The sequence below is a fragment of the Vidua chalybeata genome, chromosome 1 (assembly GCF_026979565.1).
Source record: "Vidua chalybeata isolate OUT-0048 chromosome 1, bVidCha1 merged haplotype, whole genome shotgun sequence".
NCBI classification, from domain to species: Eukaryota; Metazoa; Chordata; class Aves; order Passeriformes; family Viduidae; genus Vidua; species Vidua chalybeata.
Genome location: NC_071530.1, coordinates 220,699 through 241,686, shown reverse-complemented (window position 1 = coordinate 241,686; position 20,988 = coordinate 220,699). Strand labels below are relative to the sequence as shown.

Here is a 20,988-nt window from a genome sequence, read left to right as displayed (position 1 = left end):
TTGCCTCAGCCCCTGCGAGCCTGGGCTCTGTCCTTCCTTTACTACTGCTCTGTTTCAGCAGAATTCACCATTATCTTCTTTTTGCCCCTTGTTCTTCCCTTTTCTTGACCCCACTAGATACAGAGCCTTGGTCCTGTCCCTGGTGGAGTTATCCACTCTGCTCATGCTGCCTGGTACTGCCCAGGCTGGCACTGCAATGCTCATACTTCCCTTTCTTACCTATCCATTCTCTGAACAGTTGTTTCTATTTGTATGTCTAGATGTGAGCTTATGCTTGAGAATGCTGTGTGCGCTGGTGCTCACACCTATTCTGCTGTAATGCTGCTTTTCTTCATCAGCTACAGTACAGAGCTGTCAGGAGCAGCAGGGCTTTGTGTGTGCAGGTGCAACTGCCTCAGCTCTTCCCATGGAACAGGTCCCTTTTCCTTCTTAGCCTGGTTCATCTTCTCTGGGAGCTATCATAGCATGCAGACACTGAAGCTGCCTGACTACGCCCTAAATCTGTAGGATCATTAATTATTCCAGCTTGCCACACTCTCCTTAACCTACTCAGGCAGCTAACGGTGCCTGATAAAATGCTGGAGTGTTCTGGTAGGAGCTGATTCTGAGTTCTTTAAGGAATTGATTTTTTTAAGGATGAAAGCAAGCTGACTCGGTTAATGTTCCTAAACTGGCCTGCTTCCCCAAGGTTGAGAACATCTGTGTGAGACGATACCCTTGCTTCTTGGGACAGGCAAATTCCAGGGGTCCACTCCAATCCCACCCACCCTGTGGTTCTTATCAGAGCCTGATCAATAGGTTGACAGGTTATGGGCAAGCAGTAACCTCCATGTTCTTTCCAGACTCCACAAATACAAGCTGGGTCCTGTGGGGAAACTGAAGAGCCTACATGGATGGGCCAGTGCCTGGGCAAAACTGCTGTCCTGGCAGCCTGGTCATGCACCTATGTGCACAGTCCCCAGAGAAGTCCCAAACTGCTATGTCAGTCTCATCTTCCCTTTCTTCTCCCCCTCTCTTTTTCCGCAAGTTGTGCTGCTTATGAAGTGTCACGTGGGTTCATGCTGTTCTAGGAAATGTTATTTTTATTGTATGTTATTTCCCTCTCACCCAGTATGTACTTTCTCCTTTCAGAGCTGGATCCAAATGTATCCTCAGCCTGCTGTCTTAGAGCTGTTCCTGCTTAAGGTCAATGAGAACATCTCCTGCTAATTTATCATGACATAATAGCTGGTCTCCAGCTCCATCCACAGGATAAGTTTCTTGCTTCCTCTTGTCTACACAGATGTGACTCCAGGTGTTCAGCTGCCTTGTCTGATACAGGTAGGTTTTAGCTCTTTGAAAAATGACCTGTTTTAGTCAGGAAGGATGTGTCTGTGCTTTGGACTGGGGATGGGAAATGTTTGCTTTTGGGCATATGGGAAATACTATGTTGTGAAATGAATCCTAAGACGCCAGCTTGCTGCTGCTGACATAAACTGGTCATTTGAATAGCCAGTTACTTGTGTGGTAGTTTGTGCTAGTGTTGGCAGGAAGATGCTGGTCTGGCAGAGTGGACTGGCTCAGAGGAAGTGATATTGAAGAATGTAGTTGCTAAGAGGAGTATTAGGAGTAGTACTAGTAGCAAGTATTCTTTGTGGTAATTCATTACTCCATTTGCCACAAGTAAACATGATTAGTTCTTGTCGGGTGGTTATTATCTGGTTATTATCTGTTGGCACCTTCTCAGTGCAGGTTTAAATTAGCTCTTCCCACCTAGGAAGACTTCTTCAGTAGTTGCTGTTGCTGGATGGGCATCTCCATGATAAGGTGCCCAAATCTGCCACTCACATCCTCATTTTCTACATTAGTTACATTCTTCTTGTTGCTTCTGCTGTGAATGTCCACCTGTAGCTACCTGTCTGTTTTCCCAGCCAGTACACAGCATGCCTGTAGGGGACTTTTGTTTTTGCCACACCTGGATTGGTGACTTCTCACCTTTCACAGCCTACACAGGTCACCTCACTGATAGTGTAAATTGTGTGGTAGAAGAAATGCATACTATTTTGCTTTGGAAATAAACAGCCTAGGTTATAACAGTTCTCACTGGAATTGGAAGGGCTTATGTATGAAAACTCCTTCCGTTTTTTCATTAAGATGTTAACGTTAACATTCCGTTCTCTTTATCACTTGGCACTATCTCCTCACCCAGTGCAGTGGTTTCCAAGCAGAGTGCTTGGACTAACAACTGGAATTTGGTGGTCTCTCCTTGAATTGAACAGCATTCCAGGAGCTTATCTTTTCTGGAAAGATGCAGCTGGAGGAATTGAATGGTTCTTAATTTAAACTGTAAAGGATTAAGAGTTCGGGTGTAATACCAGGGGAGTTATCCAGGTTTTGCATTTACATAGAAACGTCCTGAGTACATGGAACCAAGCAGGTATCTACAATTTATGTGCCTTTTCATCTAGTTCACAAGGTTGCACTGTGCTCTCCATAGTGTTTTCATAATGCAGACACTGGCTAACAGGTCTTGTTCTGGGAATGTTCCTCAGAGGTCATCAAGTGAGGTGTGTTTGATTTTGTCAGTGTTCATCAAGTGAGGTGTGAATTGACAGCCTGAGATGCCCTTGTCAGTTGTTTCCAATATTCACTGAGTAGATGGGGAAGTGACAATGACACTGTCATTTCTGTACCTGGATGTATTTGAGAGCCCTAGCAGCTCTGTGCTCGACAAGGACCTCATGAATTTTATGGAAAGCTGTTTTAGTCTTCCTTCCATTAAAAAAAAAAAAAAAAAAAAAAAACTCTGCATTCACAGGTTTCAGAGTTTGAGAGGCAAACTTCCAATCCTTTCCTTTCTGGCCTCTTACAGTCCTGTAGTCTTCTCTGTTTTCTGTACTGGCATGGAGGTGGTGTCTGTGTCTGTCTGTGATCAGTGCCCAAAGCAAGGGATAGAAGCATTTCTCCCTGAGCAGAACTAGCCTTAGCTAGCTTGAAGGCCTTAGCTAGACTGAAGAATTTGCCTGCTGCAAGATTCTATTCAACATTGTATTTTTCACCCCCAAATATGGCACACTTACTCTCTGCCTGTGAATAAATTTCTTAAAATTACTTGTTTAAAGGTAGTTCAGCTCCTTTTGAGATCCTAAACTGCAGAGAAGAAAACATAATTTACCAGTTATATATTTTTATATTTACAGGCACAGCTATTGCATTGAAGTGGGAAATCATGTAAAGTTAACTTTTCAGCACATGGCCTTTGATTTGCAAGTATGTTTTTGATGAGTACCTCCCCTATGGAGACAGGCTGAGAAAGTTGGGACTGTTCAGTCTGGAGAAGAGAAGGTTATGTGGAAGTGTCTGAAGGGGCTGCAGGGAAGCTGGAGAGGGAGTCTTTGTTAGTAACTGCAGTAATAGGAAAAGGAGTAATGGGTACAAATTGAAAGAGGGGAAATTTAGGTTAGATATTAGGAAGAAATTTTTACTGTGAAGGTAGTTAGACATTGGCACATGTTGCCCAGGAAGGTTGTGGATGCCTCGACCCTGGCAGTGCTCAGAGCTGGGTTGGGTAAGGCCTTGAGTGGCCTCGTTCTAGTGGGAGGTGTCCCTGCCCGGGGCAGAGGAGCTTGGGACTAGATCATGTTTAAGTCCACTCCAACTCCTTAACGTTTTATGAATCTACGATGTGAAAGAAATTTGACTTCACTTGGTGAAATTGCGAGGTCCAACAAAGTATGATTTTGAAAATTTATAAATGTATTAATTTTAAAGATTTAAACCAGTCATTTTCCCCTGACAAATACTATGATCCATGGCAACAGCAGAATTTATAGTTAAAAGGTGGTGTCTACATGGAACAGAAAAGCTGTGTTTGCAGCTATGAGACCAGTGAGGAATGACTTTAAAATGTTACTTGCAGATTTTTAAGCTTTCCATTTTCATGATAGAGAGAGGACATAGTGGAAGGTTACTTGAGGGGTTTTATTCATGTTTGTTCCTTGAGATCATAGGGGTAACCACACAGTAACTGAATGGGCTGGCAGGCTGATCACTCTGTGTGGACAGGGGCCAATCTTAGCAGTTGCAGGAGAAAGTACAAAGCTCATTCACTGTGGGTCACAGAGGGATAGAATGGTATGGGTTGGAAGGGACCTTCACAGATCACACCTAGTGTTCCAGCATTTCACCTCCCTCATTGTAAAAAATGTCTTCCTTAGGTCTAATCTAAAACTGCCCTCTTTAAAACAGCAGTTTAAAAGTGTTGTCCGTAGTCCTGTCTTACAGACCTTGGTAAAAGGTCTCTCTCTGTCTTTCTTACAAACCCCCTTTAAATACTGGAAGGCTGCAAGAAAATCTCCCTGGAGCCTTCGCTTCTCTCAGTTCAATAGCCTTGTCTCTCTCAGCCCATCTCCAGAGCAGAGGGGCTTCAGCCCTCAGAGCATCTCTGTGGCCTCCTCTGGGCTTGCCTCCAACAGATCCATGTTTGTCTTGTACTGTGGACCACAGGTGAGGTTTGAGAAGTGCAAACAGGAATAATCCCCCCTATACATGCTGTCTATGCTGTGGGATCAGCCCAGGACACAGGCTGTTTCTGGGATGTCAGCCCTCATGGCCAGGATATGTTCCCCCAATAAATGAGATGGAGAATTGGTGATGACCAAAATGGAGAAGGCTGAGGTACTCAACAACATTTTTCCTCTCAGTTTTCACTTGTAATTGCTCTTCCCAAATCTCTGGAGTCCCTGAATCTCATGGTAAGGACAGGGGGAATGAAGCCCTGCCCACTGTAGGAGTAGATCAGGACCTAGACCATCTGAGGAACACGTACATACAGAAGTCCATGGGACCTGATGAAACATGTGTCAGGGTCCTCAGGGAACTGGCTGATGGTGAATCCTATCTCTCCTTAGTAATCTGTATTCATCAAAAAACATCCCGTGACTGGAGAAGCCAGTCATCAACACCAGCCATGAAGCCAGGTGTTAATCCACATTGATCATGGTTGTTTACACGTTAATGGATCCTATGGCTGAAAGAAGCCTTTGGATCATATGACACCCATATTTTACTGAGCACTAATTGATTTCCATTGGTCCTTACTGTGAACCTTATACCTTCCACAAAGACAAGCTGGTTAACCATTGGAAATTTAAATGTGATATACTGCTTGTAGACCTTCTACCAGTGGAGGGTTTAAGAACTTGGACAAATATCTGTTAAGAAGGGTTTTGGCAGATCAAGGGGCAGGGAAGGATTTGAAGCTGTAAAGGCCATGCCAGCCCCCTCTGCTTGTTCTCTTAATACTTAGCATTCTTGTAAGAATGAAAGTCTCTAGTCCAACGGTATCTGTATGTGGTTTGTAAGCAATTCTTGTGCCAGTTTTGTGCTTGGTAGTCCAGACCTATCTTAGTAAGGAAGTGAACCAGTGTGGACTGCTGAGAACAGCATAGATCCAGATCTCTATGCCTAGATCTCCCTGGGATGTGCACAGACCAGCTAGGGGACCAAGGCAGTGCGCCCTGAGAAACATCTGCTGTCATAACTTTGCTCTGGACTGTCTGGTACTTCTAAGTCTCCACCATCCTCTGAAGTAAATGGTGGTGTGTGTCTGGTGGACATTTGACACATACAGGCTTTGCCAAGTGGTTTACAAGTTTGAGAAAACTGGATGCTCCTTATCTAGTTACTGCTTTTTGCATCTTCAGCGTCTCTTGTCAAGTCCTACATCAGATAGTGCCCCAGGCTGGCTATTTTACATGAAAAACACTTAATTCATTTTGAACTTAGTCCTCCATTTTTGTTGGTGATCCTCAAGTTCTTCTGTTCCAAGATAATGTGCTCCTTTCCTCACAGTGACAATTTTTATTCTGTATATTTCCCCCCTCCTCTGTAATATAAACAGGCACTCTGCTTCAGTTCCACTCCATAAGAGCATTACTTTGTATCTAGTCTTTCTATATCTGTATGGTTTTAATTCTGCTGTATGCTTTTAGAGATGTGACCAGCACTGGCTGCAGTGTGATAAAAAACCAGTACTGACTGATGCTGTGCTCTGTAATGTCTTCTGTCATGCTCTTCATAACTCTTTCAAATTTTATTTTCTGAGTGAATGCCTCTGTCAAGTGCTGCAGCCATCCTCACCTGTTAATATCTTTAACAATGTAAATTGCACACAAAGTTGTAATTAGTGTAGTCCTGTTTTTTGTTTGAAGACTTGGTGTGTAAGCGTGCCACTGCAGGTGAGGAGTCAGCGTGTCTTCTGCAGAGACAAACACATGTGCCCCATGGATCTGTTATGTTGTTATTCTATTCTCCATTGTGTCCCTGTTTTATCAGGATTAGAATTATTTTACAGGTCATGTAAATAAAAGTGGGCTTGTCAGCATATTGCATTTCAGTGTTTTAAAAATGGCTCTCAGCCAGGTTTCTAAAGAATATAAAAGCTAATAAGGGAAATAGATAGTCAATAAAGAAAACTCTTTGTAAGCAGTAAGAAAAAGCAGTGACTCATACAATGGTTGCGGTTGGAAGGGCCCTCTGGAGGTCATCAAGCAGAGCTGGTTGCCCAGGACCATGTCCAGACAGCCTTTCAATATCTCCAAGCTGGAAGACTCTACAACCTGTCTGGGCAACCTGTCACACTCACTGTAAAATGCTATTTGTTGATGTGCCAAGGGAACCTCTTGTATTTCAGTTCGTGCCTGTGGCATCAGATCCCGTCACTGGGCACCACTGAAAAGAGCCTGGATCCATCCTCTTTGCATGCTCCCATCCAGTATTTATATCCATTAATGAGCTCCCCTCGGAGCCGTCTCCAGACTGAGCAGTACCAGCACTCCTGGCCTTTCCTCACAGGAGAGATGTTCCAGTGCCTTTGTCATCTTCATGGCTCTTCTCTGCACTCCTCATTATGTCCATGTTTCTCGTGCACTGGGCACAGTTCTCCAGCTGTGGCCTCACCCTGCTGCACCTCCTGGCACTGTGGCCAGTGCAGCCCAGGTGCCCTGCCCTCGCTGCTGCCTCGGGTTCCACTCAGGGACTTTGACAAACTGCTCTGGGGCTGAGTCACCCCCAGCACGTCCTGATGCCTGGGGTTGTTCTTCCCCAGGGGCAGCAATTTGCACTTCCTGGTGAATTTTGCCAGAAAATGTAAGGGTACACCTCTTCTTCATTAAGGTCAGGCAGTCAAGGAGGTTCTCCTTGCAAAGGGGATAATAAGTAAATGGGGAAAGTGCTACAGAAAAAGAGAGACACTGCTAGGCTGTTAGTCAAGGGATAATGGCAACAAAGTCCTAGAGCAGACTTCCACTGACTGATGAGCCTTTAGGAAGCTGCAGGCATAGCTTTCAAGAGGTCTAAGCTGGGTTAGTGCAATCCCTGGGACACCGGGAGTTGCTGAAGGTGGTGGCTGTAGAAGGATGAATAAATGTTGTGTTTCTGTACTTTTTTGGTTCCCCATTGGTGCTCAGTGTATGATGAATGATTTCCAAAGGTCTAAGTAATGAAGCAACAAAATTAGATGATAATGTGATATTATTTGGCGCAGCAGAACCTAAATCTGTCTCTTAGGATTGGGGAAGTGTGTTTCAAAACTGGATGACAATATGGCGGAATAAATTTATATGTAAAGTGCATAAAGAAAATAAACCTGCTAATGTAGCCACATCATTGCTAAAATTATCCCTTTCAGCTCAGGAAAGAAATCTTGGCATCTTTATAGAGAGTTCTGTAAACCTGAGCTTAACAGTAGTGATTAAAATGGAAACTTTGATGTTAGATATTACAGGAAATGAATTAACAAAGCTGAAGTTCTATGGCTCTCCTATGTTGTGAAGAGAGAATGGAGTTTCATATCGCTTAAGATGCAGTGACTAGTAGAACAAGAGGAATTCTGGAAAAAGTGATTAGGACAGTGAGAGGTGGAGAGATTTCCATCCAAGGAGGCATGTGAGAATTCTTTAGAGAAATGATATACAAAGGTAAAAGTGCTAGAGATTATCAACCACAACTGAGGAAAGGTAAAGCACAAAAGGGCTTAGAATTTATAGAAGATGCAGGCATGTGATGAAATTATGAAGCAACAGGCTTAAAACTAGCACAAAATATTTTGGGTGTTGGGTTTTTTTTCAGTTGAACATAAGCCCAGATGCCGCCAGGTGGGCAGGAGGCCAATGGTACCTGGCTTGTAGCAGCACCGGTGTGGGCACAGCCCTAGGGCAGTGCCTGTGCCTGTGCTGGCCCTGCTGAGCCACCTCCAGTCCTGGGGGTAGCTCTGGGCCCCTCATGACAAGAAGGACCTGGAGGGGCTGGAGCATGTCCCGGGAATGGAGCTGGGAAGGGTCTGGAGCCCCAGGTGGGGCTGAGGGAGCTGGGAAGGGGCTCAGCCTGGAGAAAAGGGGGCTCAGGGGGAACCTTGTGGCTCTGCACAGCTCCTGACAGGATAGGTGAAGGTCAAGCTCTGCTCTCAGGGAACAGGGACAGGAGGAAGGGGGGCGGGTTCAGGGAAATACTTCTTTACTGAAAGGGTTCCAAAGCCCCAACACAGGCTTCTCAAGGAAGTATCAGGGTCACCATTCCTGGAGGGAGGATAAAAGACATGTAGACATGACACTTGTAGACATGGCTTAGTGGTGGACTTGGAAGTGCTGGATGTATGTTGTATTTTATGATTAAGGTCTTTTCCAACCTAAATGATTCTGTACTTCTGTGATTAGACCATGTTCCCCTTCACTCTTAGGGCACTGCACTGCATTCAGTCAGTAAATTGAGGTGTAAGGGTGGAGAAGTGTCCCTGTGCTGACAGAAAAGCTGACCCACCAGGCTTCCCCGTGATGAGGCATGCTATCCACTGATCCTTTGAGCTCAGTCTCTAGCGGTGTCTCCTTCCCCACATCAGGTATGTGGAGCAGAAGGCCCCTATTTCAGTTGACACTCCTCCCCAAATTGCAAATCTTAAGTATCAGTGCAGTCTTTTCAGAAGGACGGGAGAAAGGCTTGGGTGAGGGAGGAGAGAGAATGCGAAACAGGACTGGGGGCACCGGCAGTGCCGTGTGCGCTGCATCCTACAGACCAGGGAGCTGCCTCGTTCCTCCTGCATGGCTGCAGTGCAGATCCCACCTGCACAAGGGTGCCGTGCTGCAGGACTCTCCCCACTGAACCGGCCAGGGCGGCCGCCGAGGGGCAGTGCGGACCTGCCGGGACCGTGTCCATGCTGACCCCGGCTGCGTGAGCCGCTGTGTGTGCCGTGTGTGTGCCGTGTGCGCTGTGTGCTGTGTGTGTGCTGTATGCCATGTGTGCTCTGTGTGTGCTGCGTGTGTGCTGTGTGTGCTGTGTGCACTGTGTGTGTGCTGTATGCTGTGTGTGCTCTGTGTGCTGTGTGCTGCGTGTGTGCTGTGTGCGCGCTGTGTGTGTGCTGTGTGCGCTCTGTGTGCTGTGTGTGTGCTGTGTGTGCTGTGCGTGCTCTGTGCACACTGTGTGTGCTGTACTCTGTGTGCACTATGCGTGCTCTGTGTGTGCTCTGTGTGCTGTGTGCGCTGTGTGTGTGTGCTGTGTGCTCTGTGTGCTGTGTGTGTGCTGTATGCCGTGTGTGCTCTGTCTGCTCTGTGTGCGCTGTGTGTGTGCTGTGTGCGCTCTGTGTGCTGTGTGTGTGCTGTGCACGCTGTGCGTGCTCTGTGCACGCTGTGTGTGCTGTACTCTGTGTGCTCTGTGTGCACTGTGCGTGCTCTGCGTGCTCTGTGTGTGCTCTGTGTGCTGTGTGTGCTGCCGCCTGGGGCTCCACTACAGAGCCGGGTCATTTCACAGACATGCTCTGGTTTAAGCTAGTGGCAAAGACAGAGGAGAGATGGACACTGCCTTTTGCCAACCAGCTTTTCTGGAAGTGCAGTTCTAGACCACAGGAAGCCTATGGAGAGGAAGGAATCAGTTTTATTGCACATTAGATCAGTGAGAGTGAATTGAAAGAGCAGCAGGACAACAGGAGAAAAGCAGGCATGCAGAGGTGTGTAGGCTGACAATGTAATTTTAAGTGTTGATATCAAAACCAGATATTAGGGATAATCTCACATATAGCAAAATGCTTAAAACATATTCTGAAAACAGGAATGGAAGAATGATTGATGTGCTTAACTGGGGGAGGTGAATTATGACTCTGTGAAACTCTTCATGATCTTAAAGATGCTGAAATGCTTTGGGCACAGTCTCCAAAAGCAGTGGCTGTCTCCTTGGCAACAGGAAGGCATCTCTCTGTTACCATGGCAACGGACTGGAGGGGTGCTCAAGGAGGGTTTGTGCAGAGCTCCCAGCTCGTTGTTGCTCCTCCCTGAAGCAGAGGCTGTGGGCACATTCAGGTGCTCTGATCCTGCAGCTGACAAGGAGGAATGAACTGGAATAGTGTCGTACTATTCCCTGCTCCCTGTGTAAAACAGATTAATTGTTCAGTGTTGTTTCATCTGGGGAGTTCCTTCCTAATTGCCAGCATTAAAGAGTTCTTTGCAGCTCTCCGTAAGGAGAGTAGGATTTTTGCTATCCAGAGAGGCATCAGAGAGTGTTTGATGTTGATTCTTTCAAAGGCGTGGACAGACAGATCTGAAAAAACAGGAAACGTATATGCAAAGAGTCTGCATCTCAGCAGCCCTTTCTGGTGTCTAAAAGAAGAATTGTGCAGAGACACTGACAGGCCTATCTGCACTAGATCCACCACATAAGAACTGCTAATAAAGTAAGCAAATTATGTATAATAGGCACCACTTCTTCTAAACCCACTGTGATTCTTTTCTAAGGGAGCCAACTCATATTTGGCACCAGAAGTAGGATTGAAACATGGTTTGATGTTTTTATCTTTTTTAAATATGAGGCATGGGATGCAGAAGCATTAATGGAACCGTGTTAATTTCAAAGTGATCAACTGAGAAAATTATTTTAGAAGCAGCATTTTGAATGCATTTCTATGTATTGTGCGTAGGTATTACTAAGCAGTGTTTAGTTTTATTCATCAACAGCCTGCTTTTCATTCCAGTAGCTTCTTTCTAGTCCTGCATTAAAGGATAGCAAAACAGAAATGCATTACTTACCTTCATTAGCATGCTGTTTTGCCCGTAATACATACCTTTTAAGGCAAAAAACACTTTCAATCACTGCTGCTTGACTAGCATATATGTTTGCAGGTAAAGGCACACCAGGTGTTTTGTCCTTGCCTTGTCTCAGCTCCAGTCTCCAGGTTGTGGTTCCTCATACGAATTCACTACATGAATTGATTGGGCAAGTTGACTGAGTTACTTGTCATGCTTAAGTCTTTCCTGAGTAGAATCATAAAAGATTGGTTGAAGTTTAAAAGGACCTCTTGAGATCGTGTGTTCCAACTTCTCATCTCAGAGCTGGGTCAGCTTGAGCAATTTGCTGAGTATGAAGTTCAGTGAACTTCTGAATATCTGTAGTGATGGAGTGAACTTGCTCTTTGGGCAACCTTTTCTAAATAAAAACCTGTTCACCTGTTGTGTATGTCCATCTGGTTCAAACATTCCCTAATCTTGTCTTCCTTCAGTGATGGCAAGTCTTCCTTGCTCCAGACTTCCTTACTGGTCTTAGGAGCCTGGAATTCCTGACAGCCAATTTTGCCAATAAAGAAAGATGCAAAGAAGGCATTCAGTACTTCAACTTTTTCTGTGTTCATTCTCAGCATATCCCCTCCTCACTCAGTAAGCCTACATTCTCACATATCTGTCTTTTACTGCTGAGATATTTGTAAAAACCTTTATGTCCACCCTTCATGTTCCTCACTAGATTCAACTCCAGGTGGGCTTTTGTTATCCTGACAGCATCCCTGCACACTTGGACACTGTCTCTGTATTCCTTCTGGGTCACCTGGCCCTGCTTCTACCTCTTGTAATGCTTCAGCTCAGTCAGGAGCTCCTTGTTCATGCATGTAGGCTTCCTGCTGCTTTTGATTCATTTCCTGCCTGTGGGATGAACCAGTCTTGAATTTGGCGGAGGTAGCCTTTGAAAATCAACCAGATCTCCTGGAACTCTCTTCTTTCCAATTAATTGATTGTTTTCTATCCTGGTCCATCCTCTCATGTTCCTGAAATATCATCTCATGGTCTAGCCAAGGCTGCTCTGACCTTCACATTCCTGACCAGTTCTTCCATGCCCAGCAGAGCACCTCTCTTTGCTCCTCAGTTGTCCAGGTTAGGAGTTTATCATCAGTGTGACCCAGAAGCCTCATGGGTTGCTTGTGCTATGCTCTGTTATCCCCTCAGCAGATACTGGGGTGGTTGAAGTCTTCCATGAAGACCAGAGACTGTGGACATGGGGATTTTTCCTGCTGTCTGTGGACATGGGGATTTGTACTGCTGTCTATGTTCTCACTACTTCTTCCTCAGCAGGAGTTCTGCAGCAGACACCTACCATGGTGCTACGTATTGGTCCACCTGATAACTCTGATCCTAACTCTGGTCTGTGAGCTCTCAGCTCATGCTCTGTCCATCCCAAGATGGAGCTCTGTGTGCTCCAGCCACACACTTGGCTGAAGGGCAGCTCCTCCTCCTCACCCCCCACCCTGCCCTTCCTAAAGAGTCCTAAAGGCTCCAGCCAGCACAACACTCCTGTCCTGTGAGTTGTCAGTTACCTTGGAATTCAGTGCATGTTCAAGGTAAAAAGGGACCAGAGAGAGCATCACTAACAGCATGGATGTTTGTAAGCTTTCTGTAGGAGGGAGAGGTGGGCTGTCAGTCTGGGAGCAGATACGGCACTGTTGCTGTAAGAATCAGGAGAATATGTCACAGCTGCATCAGTCTGAAGATGGTGGCTGAGGGCCTTCTGTCCTCCAGCCATAGGCAAATGGCAGAAAAAGCATTTCACATGTTCCTGCTCTCTCAGATGCTTTGCTACAGGGAGACTGCAACAAGATCAGGAGCTGAAATATTAACTATTGGAGTTACATGTGGTCCATTCTTCACCAGCTGCCAGACAGAACAGTAATTTTCTGAGCGTGTTCTTCAGGGCTTTGTCTGGTTTGAAATGTCAGAGACCTGTTGTTTCTGCAGGCAGGCAAGAGGGTTCACAGCACTGGTCTTTTGGTAGACAAATGGAGTTGAAGTGTAAGGAAAGATCATAAGCCTTAAAATAAGGCCATAACTGGAGAGGGATGTAGGTCTGCAACTGATTTTGATTAAATAATTTCTTACAAGGAGCTGTGATTGTTGACTCCTTGCAGTGCTGTGGAAGAGAAAAGGCATCCTGGGGTTGTGTGGCAAAGTGGATGCAAGGCAGGGTAAAATCAGCAAATGCATAAGGCTGATGGGATGCAAAGGGATGCAGAATTGGGCCCTTATCTGTATGCAGTATCTGCACTGTATATAGACAGTTTCAGAGCAAATTTTTGCCTGTGGCATTCCAGGAGGATTTAATCAGAGTGAAAAAAAAGTATTTGCCTGCCGGAGCCTTCCCCGGCCTGGGGAGACTCCGGATGGTGGTAAAGTCTCTCCTCCAACCCGTGCCTTCAAAGAAAGACTCAGTAGTCTTCAGTCGTCCGGTCTCAAGGCAGTTTATTGCATGTTATCTCAAGGCACACAGACTCCCTGGCATTGTCCCTGACTCTGTCTGTCCCCGTCTCTGGCTGTCTCCCGTCTCTCCTCCCCGAGGGGCTGGTGCCATCTTTTATATCACACATTACGTATTAGGTGTTTATAGTTTTTTCCCCAATGCCTACTACCTATATTGAACAGTGACTTTCTACTCTAAACCAATCTGTGAGTGCCAACATCACCAAGAACATGGAGAATAGGAAGGAGAAAGAAGGAGGACAGGGCACGCCCAAATCCCTCCATCTTAGAACTTCTGACCCCCATGTACAAAACTCAGACCCCCCTGTACAAGGCCTAAAACCCCCCTGTACAGCACTCAAAAATCCTACCTTTCACTTTGTGACTACTTCTACTATAATATCTAAACTTTTGTGATTTCTTGTTCTTCCTGTAAGGTTGGTAAATTGTTCCATGGGTCAAGCTCAAGACCACAGGGGTCCCTGGCCGCCTGCCAGGGTCTCAGAGGCTTCTGCCCTGGGCCCAGAACATCCAAGAGTGTCTGAGGGACACCTTGGGTTCCGACATTTGCCAAGTTCAGAAGCGACAGAATTGCGGTTTTGTGATGTGCAACAGCAAGAGCTTGAACTGGGGAGAGGAAGGATTGACTTGAATAGAAGGAGGTGGAGAAACAGAAGATAAGAAAAAATGAGTAACTGTCAAAACAAAATCAGCCAAGTGGAAGAGTTGCTAAAGATGCAGCAGAAAAGGAGTTAGTTATGTGATAGACAGAAGAACCTTTTCTGAAGAACAGAAATACGACAAGCTTTTTTTGTGTTGGAATATTTCTTAGCTGCCTTAGCTCCAATAATTAATTATTGGAATACAATAATAAGTATTGGAATATTAGTGATTAACTTTCCACCACATAAACTTTTCACTAATTTTTTAGGTTTGTTTTATACTTGTTTAGATCACTGAATACCCTACTGGAGATTAATGTCCAAGATCTGAACTAAAAGGATTTAAAAAATACTGTTTTAATTTTCATGGTACCTCAGACTTACAATAATAATTTAGAAAGCCTTTCTCTCTATAATCTTAGCAGAAATTTATGTATTATTATATGGCATAATATTTATAATTAGCATTTGGTGTTGCTGTATCATATGTATATATACCAGCTTGGCTGTGTATTTGATACATGTATCAGAACACTAAGGAATCTCTCTGAAGAAGGAAGCATAGTTATTTCCCAAGAGACAAGAAGGTAGTTGAAATCCCCCACAAGTGCATTATTTCTATGGTTTCAAGTTGCAGGCTGGGTATAAATTGATCTGAAAACAGGTGTCGAGGATGGGTGCACAGGGTAGGAATTTGATGGCTGTTCCAAACAAGTGTGGCCAGACAGCTGGCATGCCTGTCGGGATGACTGGTGTTCTCTATTCCACTGTGCTCCTTCTATTTCCATCCGTTAACTTCATCTGCAAACTGTCAAGGTCAGAGACGACATCGTTCTTAGCTGTACCTCCTCATAGTCTCAGGCACCAGAAACTACTGAGTCCCAAGAATGGGAAGGATTGTGGCATGTGACAGAGAATGTGACACAAAGTAAAACACTCAGCTCTTCTCCCTCTGACAGTTCATGGCCATGCAGAAACACGCCCCTCTCATGGAAGTTCTCCAAAGCAAACCCTGTTTTGAAAAGCACTGAATGCCAGAATGATTCAACTGGCATTTCTTCTGCACATTTTGAAGATGATTTAACGAGTAACTTGTGGCATCACTGGTGTGCCTTGTTGCTCAGAGGTGCTTCCTCCCGGATGGCTGCGGTGCGTTGCTGTGCCCTGTGTGCTGGTGAGCCCAGGCCAAAGGCAGGTTGTGGCTCTGAGCTGGGAGCTGCCAGCCTGCTGTGCCTGTGCTCTGCTGAGGGAGAGGAGCAGACAAACCACTGTGTTGTGCTGTAGCCAGACCGTTTCCATTCCATTCCAGACCGTTTCCACTTCTGCAATACTCAGTTGCTCAGATGAGCCTTAGTCAAAAGCCCATTGTCCAGCTGGAGCCCAAGTGCTGTAATAATGTCTCTGTGCCACGAGCTGCTGTGATTTCATACATATATTTATGTACTGGGTGAATCGGCGCTGAAAGGATTAGCAAACCATCCTACCTGCTCTACAGACTTAGCACAGTTCTTCCACCTCAGGATTTATCTTCCACCAGCTTGATTTTTTCCAGCTTAAATCTCCTGTCTACCATTTTAAGCGAAGTTGAGTTTTTTATCCTCTCTCCTGATTGGCTATGACACTTTTCCAAAATCTTCTTGTGTGAGGATTTAATCTACAAATATTTTGCTTCTCTCATTTAGATCTTTGAAGGAGGTAAAAAAATCTGTATGGAAAACCCACCTTGGAGTCCATAGTAGTAATTTTCCTTCCACTTGTTCTTATTACTTGTTTATAACTTTTCAATAATGTTACATACAAATTAGATACAAATTATGTTCCTATTAAGAATTTCAGGCATATAATAATGTTTTACTACATTCCCTCCAAGTCACATTTGCCATTTCCCACTGGCTGCCATTTTTTTCCAAAGCCATTGTTTGCTGTAATGATGTACTGTTTGAGATTAACTTTGACTTTCTGGAGTAATCTGTAATTGTTGTAATTATTCTGCCAAATAAAATAATTTTAAAAGACATTTTGCCTTGTCTGGCAATGCAGCTTTTGTTATGATCACCACTATTGCTTGCTCTCAGTTCCATCATGTTCTAAGACCAACGTGATTAACCCCTGTTAATTGTCCTTCCAGTTCAGCTGAAGTGGGAGCTGGATTTATAAGACAGTCCATGCCAAGACTGCTCTGTTTTCCTTCTTTGGTTCTGTGCTTTCTCCAGCCTCCTAGTGCTCAATTCTTAAGCAGCTTTGCCTATGAATACATCCTTCAGTCCATATTTACTTACTATTGATTTGCTTAAACTATAGACACTTTTCAAAGTATTTCCAGTGAGGATAGGACATAATTCTTAGCATTGCTGGTATTAATCAAAATGGACTTTAAAGTTGTTTTTCCTAACAAACAAACAGGCAATTCTGTAGGTTTTCTGACAATACAGAAGGGCAAGAGTACTTTAGGCAGATGCACTAATTTCATCCTAAGTCCCTGCAAGGCTCAAGAATGATTTTTGAAAGAGAAAATAACTGAGCATGAGAAGGATATGTGTGGTATGAAAAAGCAGCCTAAGTTTACTAATCTACTCTTTCTCAGATAAGTAGATTGATTCCTCACAAAGGACTCGGTGTCTTTCTTGTCTAGACTTGAGTGAAGCCTTTGATACACTGTGATCTGAAAATTTGGCTGGGACTCAGAAGACAGGTAAAAGCAGAACTGCAGTGTAGGTAAGGAGCTCAGTAAAGAAGACACAAAAGACATTGCAGTTTCTTCAGGATTTCTCTAGGGATTGGTGTAATTTAATATTTTCACTAATGCCCATAGCTCAAAAATAGGCAATGTAATAATTAAATTTGCTGCTGATGCAAAATAGGTATTGTTGAAGCAGAAGAGAACAGATTATGTGGGAAGAACTGCTTGACTGTGAACTACACAAGCAGAAACCAGCTGGTATCTGGTGACAATACAGTGCACAGCCATGCACTTGGGGCCTTGTCCCAGGAGTAGGCACTGTATGCTAGAAGTGATCTAATGACAGTGCTTAAGAAGGAGAAAAAGCCTGGTACTTCAGTTCACGTTCAAGAGAACGTGGAGCTGTCATTGTCAGGATGTTGTGGAAGGTAGCTATGAGCCTGGCGAGGTTTGATAGATTTCTGCTTGTGAGAAAAGTCTTAATGGCACACGAGCATGTGGCCTGGACAATGGAGGTACAGTTCTGTCTGCCCTTATTCTAGCCAGGTTAACTGGGACTGACAGGAAAAGATGGAATGATGAGAAATGGGCACAGAGTTTTAAGAAGGCAAATAACAGTTTCACGTGTTTAGTCTGACAAAAGGTGAATGTGGATGTGACAGGTATGTAGAAATGCTTCAAAGCATAAACATTAGACACAAAGGACCATTCAGACAATGTTGATAAGAGTTAATGAAAATTGCCACAAAACCCCAGAACTCAGATTTTTAGCAGCTGTCCTGTAGGAATACCAATTTAAAGTGCTGTGCAATAAACTTATATCTGAAAGGATTAGATGTGACATGGTTGCTGTTTTTTACACATAGAATCAGAGAATTGTAGAATGGTTTGAGTAGGAAGGGACTTTCCAGCCCAACCAGTAAACCAGGTTGCTCCAAGCCCTGTCCAACCTGGCCTGGAATACTTTCAGGGAATGGGGCAGGCACAGCTTCTCTGGGCAACCCGTGTCAGGGCCTCACCACTCTCATTGGGAAGAACCAGTGGTTCCCAGGTGCTGACCCAGTGGTTCCCTCAGCTCTGTTCTGTCAGTGAGTGACAGCAGGTGGATATTCTAGATGCTCTTACCAAACACACCCCAAAGCCATCATTCTAACCACCAAATATCATGAAGATACACTTCTTGGACTAGGGGGCAGTTGGTTTGAGGGCAGTTGTTGATAGATCTTTTTCTCTGTTCCCTCAGGATTACCCACCAAGAATTCCTCTATTTCATTCACTTCTGAAAAATTCAAATCTGTATTCCCAACTGTTCTCCTTCCAGGACCAAAGTCTTACTACTAACCTCTCACACTTTGCAGCTCTGCTCTGGCCCTTGGCTAGAGGATGAGGATTGTGGCTGCTGCTTGCAGTGCTCTGGTTCTTTGCTCAGATGTTTGAAGCCATGCACAGCTCTTGCTGCATACTCGATGTAAAGAGGGATGGTGAGGATGGTGATGATGGAAAAGTGGAGGTAAAGGCATGGTAGAACTAGACAGCTTACCATGAGGTCAAACAGAATTGACTAAAATATTAGTGTGGTTGATGATAATTCTAATGGCTCATTATTTTGTATCCTATAATATTACATATATATTTAATATATTTCTCTGTCTTTTAGCATCCCTGCTGTTGCCTTTGATTACTTTTAAAATAATCAGGAAGTAAATTTCTCTCTCTACCTCTGCACAATGATGTTTGGAACCTTCAGAGATAGAGACAAACACTTCTGTTTATCTTATTTTCTCCTTCCTTCCTTCCTTCCTTCCTTCCTTCCTTCCTTCCTTCCTTCCTTCCTTCCTGCCTGCCTGCCTGCCTTCCTGCCTTCCCTCCCCTCCCTTGCAGATAGATTTTAGAAACAAGTACTGGAAAATCCTAACAGAGAAAGGAACCTTTGTGTTACAAAATTTAAGTTTCTTTAAGGAAATAAGGCAAAAGGAACCTCTGGAAATCAGCTGGTTCTCTGTCCTGCCCCAAGTCAGAATCCACACCAAGTCAGAATCCACACCACGTCAGAATCCACACCACGTCCATCACTCTGGATAGATGCTTGTCTGACCTGTTCTTCTGTTCTTGAAAGACCTTTAGCGATGAGGAGTCCCATCCCTACTGGACAAACTATCCCAGAACATCTCTACTGTCACTGCTGTGCTTCTCCTTAATATCTAACATAAATTTTCCTGTGAGAAATTCAAGCCGTTATTTCCTGTACTCTGTGTATGGGGAGCAGCTCTTCCCTGTATTTGCAGCAGCCCTTTGGACACCTGATGACTGTTGTTTTCTCTTAGTCTTGTTTTGACTTTACAGTTCTTGTCACACTTCCTGTCCTTCCCTTAACCATCCTGGTTTCCTGGTTTCTCCCACACTTCCTCTGATGCACAGAGCCCCTGATGGCAAAGGTTGGTCTGGATGAGACACTGACAATTCATACCACGACAGAATTGCTTTGGAAGAGTTCCTCAGCAATTTTGGCAAAATTTGATTTCTCAACCTTAAGGAAATGTTGAGCTGGAACAACTTGTGGCCTGGAGAGCTCAGGGGATGGGGAGGAGGGAGACGGAATGAGGAGAAATGAAGAATCTGAGTACTGTTGTCAGTGCCTGTGCTGCCACCAAGGGGATGAGAGCAGTGGGGCAGCATTCCTGCAGTTCCTGATCTTCTGGGGGTTTATCTGTTTATTTTGTGACAGTGTAGTACTGTTAGCTCACATTCAGCTTATGATCTATCATATCCCCAGATGTTCTTTCTGAAAAATAAACCTCTCTTCAGCCAGTTGTTCCCCATCTTCTGTTTAGATAGTTGTTGATTTATATCCTTATGTGGAACTCTGCACTGTTTCTGACTGAATTGTGGTTTGAAAAAAACAGGACATATCTCCAGGTCCTCAGGATTTTCATTTTGATAATCTCTTGTAGCAAACTTGTAACCTCTCCAAACTGTATGTTTCTAGGAAATTGAATAAGCATGTTCTCTAAGTACATTATCCATATTGTTAATGAGACTATTGAATAATTCTGAACTCAGGAACAAAATGGACATTGCTTTAGATTAAGCAGAGCCTCCATCTTGGGATATTTTCTGGTTCTAGCATGTCTTCTATGCCACATTGCATCAATTCCAAAACTATAGTGAATACTTTACATTTCAGTGAAAAGAGCAATGCTGACTTAAGTGAAACTTGGATGAGGGAAACCACACCTGCTTAAGGTAATCAGCACCTTCATGTACTTCTACAATTACCTACAGATCAAAAAATGGCAAGTAGCAGCAAACATATCTCCCTAAAACAAAACTGGGTTCATCTCTTTTCTAATGGGACTATCTTAGTTTGACAGCCTGAAAAGCCCTGACTAACATAAGTTAGACCAAACCACAGACACAGAGACCAAGTGGGCACCCAGTGTCCCAGGAAGTACTGGGGAAGGAGATCAGCCTTTCTCTGAAATGAAATGGTCTGGGAATGGGACATGAAGTGAGCTAGAGTGTGAATGAGCCTTCAGGAATGAGTGGAGGAACACAAGCCTTGCACAGAGCCCCATGGCACAGAGAACTTCCAGGTCAGAGATAGCTGGGAGCTGCCAGGATACTTGCAGCAGTTGGGGATGACTTGGGTTAAATCAGTCACTTTTAAAAAGAATATTGACAACTATTTTCTACACATTTATGGGGGGGAAAAAAGGGAAAATAGAAAACCAAACAATTTAAAATACAATTATATGCTGTTTCTCTTAATATGGGAAATTACATTCTTGCATGGTAACCTTCGTCCCTTTGTGCAAATGCCGCACACAGTACGTTTTCCTGGACACTATTGTGAAGGGTTGAAGAATCACAGGAAATGGGTTTCATTCTCAGCTAGGTAATGTTGGGCAAGTCACTTCCATCCAGTTGCACCATATTTTCCATTTGCAAAACATAAGAGCTGCATGTACTGATTCATTTTCTAAAGTGCTTGGAGAATTACCATCATGCTAAGTAAGAGCTGATTTTTTATTATTACAGGATTTTTAAACATTTTTTTCTTATATTTACTCAGTTGACAGCTGAAGCGCGACTGGCCTTGGAATTTGATGTTCAAGGAAACCTGGTTTTG

General features: G+C 44.2%; 1 protein-coding gene across 3 annotated transcripts in view; it reads left to right on the top strand.

Annotated features, from left to right (window-relative positions):
- SMARCD3 (SWI/SNF related, matrix associated, actin dependent regulator of chromatin, subfamily d, member 3) overlaps positions 1–20,988 on the top strand; it is an 85,202-nt gene that overhangs the window by 8,319 nt on the left and 55,895 nt on the right. For all 3 annotated transcript variants that reach the window (XM_053941323.1, XM_053941329.1, XM_053941316.1), the window contains one exon: positions 1,132–1,320. The gene's annotated coding sequence lies outside the window, so the exon portion shown is untranslated. The remainder of the gene's footprint in view (positions 1–1,131; positions 1,321–20,988) is intronic.